The sequence below is a fragment of the Apis dorsata genome, unplaced genomic scaffold, assembly GCF_000469605.1.
Source record: "Apis dorsata unplaced genomic scaffold, Apis dorsata 1.3 scaffold_425, whole genome shotgun sequence".
Classification (NCBI taxonomy): domain Eukaryota; kingdom Metazoa; phylum Arthropoda; class Insecta; order Hymenoptera; family Apidae; genus Apis; species Apis dorsata.
In genome coordinates this window covers 111810-116149 of record NW_006263678.1, presented here as the reverse complement: position 1 = coordinate 116149, position 4340 = coordinate 111810, and the positions used below count along the sequence as shown (strand labels likewise).

The window sequence follows — 4340 nt, the reverse complement described above, 5'->3', positions numbered from 1 at the left end:
AAAAAAAAAAAAAAAAAAAGGAAAGAAATGGAATTTTCAAAGAATCCAAGTTTTTCAATCCAGTTATAGAGAAAATGTATCCGATCGATATTAATATCTGTAACTTAACAATTATTCGTAAAACTCAAGTCTAATTTCCAAGCTATAAGAACTTCATTTAAATTTCATTTTTTCTCTCGAGCGGAGAGAGAGGGATCGCATAACGTACCAAGCTCGCTTCAATAAATCAGAAACTCGATTTTGCGTGTCCAATCATCGATAGTGCAAATCATGGGGAATGGAGATGGTGTGTGACGAATTGGAATTCATTCTGTCACGTGTGTACATCTGCATCAATGCGCTTGTGTTATAGATTCGTATAAATAAACAATATTTCATATATTCATATAAATAATATTCATATAAATAAATGCTCTATACAGAGGATTTAAAAAATTCGTACGAAAAATCTTATTCCTTATTTTTATTAATTTTTACTATGTTTAATTATTTCCTTACACTCGATATATCTAAAGAATCTTTAATTAAATTTTATTAAAATTTAAACGTTTTATTTATTATCTTATACGAAGGAAAACCAATTTTATTAAATATTTTATTTGATTATTATAAGCACTGCTTTAAACATATACATGTATATGTATATTACGCATATATGGAAACACATAAATACAGACCAATATCCAAAGTATACGATTAAATATTTTATTAAATATTTTATTTGATTATTATAAGCACTGCTTTAAACATATACATGTATATATATTACATATATATGCAAACACATAAATACAGACCAATATCCAAAGTGTACAATTAAATATTTTATTTGATTATTATAAGCACTGCTTTAAACATATACATGTATATGTATTACACATATATATGGAAACACATAAATACAGACCAATATCCAAAGTGTACAATTAAATATTTTATTTGATTATTATAACCATTGCTTTAAACATATACATGTATATGTATATTACGTATATATGGAAACACATAAATATAGACCAATATGCAAAATGTACGATTAAATATTTTATTAAATATTTTATTTGATTATTATAACCACTGCTTTAAACATATACATGTATATATATTACATATATATGCAAACACATAAATACAGACCAATATCCAAAGTATACAATTAAATATTTTATTTGATTATTATAACCACTGCTTTAAACATATACATGTATATATATTACATATATATGCAAACACATAAATACAGACCAATATCCAAAGTATACAATTAAATATTTTATTTGATTATTATAAGCACTGCTTTAAACATATACATGTATATGTATGGAACGTATATATGGAAACACATAAATATAGACCAATATGCAAAGTGTACGATTAAATACTTTATTAAATATTTTATTTGATTATTACTGCTTTAAACATATACATGTATATGTATATTACGTAAATATATGGAAACACATAAATACAGACCAATATCCAAAGTGTACGATTAAATATTTTATTAAATATTTTATTTGATTATTACTGCTTTAAACATATACATGTATATGTATATTACGTATATATATGGAAACACATAAATACAGACCAATATCCAAAGTGTACGATTAAATATTTTATTAAATATTTTATTTGATTATTATGAGCACTGCTTTAAACATATACATGTATATGTATATTACGTATATATATGGAAACACATAAATACAGACCAATATCCAAAGTGTACGATTAAATATTTTATTAAATATTTTATTTGATTATTATGAGCACTGCTTTAAACATATACATGTATATGTATATTACGTATATATATGGAAACACATAAATACAGACTAATATCCAAAGTGTACGATTCACTGTAACCGGTCTGAATGCGAGGAGAGATGATTTAGGATCGTTGGGGACGCAATTGGACGAGCGATTTGCTTGATCGAATTGCGTATATCGATTCGATTGATTAAAAGCATTGGGTGGCATTTTTAGGGAAGGGCTCGATTGAAAGTCATATTCGTGCGGGGGAGGGGAGGGCCGCGTTTTGTCAGGATCGTGTTATCGTTACTGCTCTTAGGTTCCAACCCCTGGTGACGATCCACCCCTAATTTTATTCATATACGTATCTTCGTTCGATTTGGTTTAATGTACGATGTGCAACGACGATTAATTCACGATTTATTCGATTTATTATTACTTGCTCTTGTTGAGTGATGCACGAATGAGATTGGATTATATAAGCAATGGATGGATAAATATTACTCCCTCTGTCCGAAAATATGGTATACATTTGCGAAAAAAATATTAAATTTATTTTATATCATAATATAAGTAAATATAAATAATTTTAATGTAATCTAAATTTAGTTAAAATGAGATTTAGCCTCGTTGAACGTATATACTTTTTAGCTAATCGATCCTCATAATGAAATTTTATCTTATTTATATGAGGAATTTTATAGGAATTTCTCTGTCATAATTAATTCCATATACGTAATGTTATAAAAATGTTATCAAGAGTATTTCTCTCTAATTTATTAAATGTATTTTGAACACATTCAATTGTGTTTGGCGAAGCTACGTGTTGTAGTGATTGAATAGAATTAAAAAATCCTAAATCGAGAACGTTTAAATCAGGACTGTTTGGTGGTTATGAATTAAATTGAATATTTCAACTATCATAGAATTTGCAGCAACAATATCTTTATTATTATCAAAGGAACTTTGCAACTTTATTAATAGCACCATATTTTAATTTTTCTTTGTTATTCATGTACTGTAATAACTGTTTCAAGATAATGTTGTTCATTAGTCAATTGCTTCGATTTAGCATCTCTTCTTTGTAAATTCACGTTACTTGGGTTAAAATTTTTCATTTTGAAATTACAGTGATTATTTTATTTTTCTTATTTTTCTTAATTTTTGGTTTTCAAATTTCAACTTAAAAATTTCAACTCAAAAGCAATGACTATCAAATATATTAGATTATTTAGCTATTAATATCAATATAATGAGTATTGTTAGTTGCTTTCGAAATTCTAGATAATTTAAGATTTTCTTTCAAATGTATACCATTTATTTTCGGACAGAGAGAGTAATTGGAAATATTATATCGATTTGCTGTATAAATTTTTATGCAGTTTTTGTTATTTTTTTTCTTAAAGATTTTGTTCACATAAGGATAGGAATTATATTCGAATATTTTAGAATAAGAAAAAATAGCAATAGGACACGTCTGAAGATTCACTGAACGGGCAACAATAAGAATTTATCGAGCAAGAAAGAGGACTGTGGATGATGACATTTATAATCTTCCACGAGGAGCGTAGATCAACGATGTTTTTGCTCGACTTATAGGGGTGCCTTCTGAATTCGATTTTAATTATTATTAATCGTTTTTCATCACGAAAAGGGTTTTCAATTTTCCCCATTTTCATAATTTTCGTCTTCTAATGCTCGTCCTTGTTAATTAGCTTTAGGCCTCTTTCTTAATAAAAAATTATTATTGTATTTATTCCATCGAAGAGACATTTTCAAAATCTATCTTTTCATAGATTTCAGATTTTAGGATAAAAAAATAAGAGACTGCCATTCATGGAAAATGCACTCACAATGTATGAAAATATACAAAACATTCAAATCAAAGTACATATTAAAAAGAGTAAAACGTATCTTCATTCCATTACTATAACAATATTCTAAAAATCAACAAATATTCAAATATAAGAATCTCGAAATAAATATCAATTACCCAAAATCTCAAAGCCCTTTTTTTCGCTCCAATAATTATTTTTTTTTTCCCAATATAACCCATATAAACATAACCCATCGCTGTTACAGGGGGCGAACAATGGAGAGACGAGGAAACGTAGCAGGCAAACGAAGAGAAGGAGACGAGAGAAAGAAAGAAAGAAAAAAAAGAATGGGAGCTATACCACTTAAGAGGAAAGTATCGAGCCACTTAAGCAGTAATCTGTCGAGGAGCGTCCTCTCTCTCGTTCGGCAGGGGTGGTTTGTGTACACTGGCCAGCCGTCGTCAACCCTTGTGCTTGGGGCGTGCAGCTCGCCGCAAGGGTAAGCAACTTTTGTTTCAGATCTCGACGGGGGCCTTCCACGAGGATTTCGGATGGAACGTGGATGGACGCCATCCACTCAGGACGGTCAGTTTATGCGGTTTCCGGATATTTATGGGGTGCAGGAACGATCCGAAGGGGTGGTGACCGCGGCTATATATCCTACAAATTGGACGCGGAAACTCGTGAAAATGCGAGCCAATGGCATGATCGAATTTCCGCTCTTCGTACGAGCCCGGTCTATTGAACTTTCGAAACCATCCGATTTAA

The 4340-nt window shown here is 29.3% G+C and overlaps 1 protein-coding gene across 1 annotated transcript in view; it reads left to right on the top strand.

The window, feature by feature from the left end:
- LOC102679213 (protein ERGIC-53) overlaps window positions 1-3870 on the top strand; it is a 12200-nt gene extending 8330 nt beyond the window's left edge. The window contains exon 11 of the mRNA XM_006619592.2: window positions 3838-3870. The gene's annotated coding sequence lies outside the window, so the exon portion shown is untranslated. The remainder of the gene's footprint in view (window positions 1-3837) is intronic.
- Window positions 3871-4340: the final 470 nt, after the last annotated feature.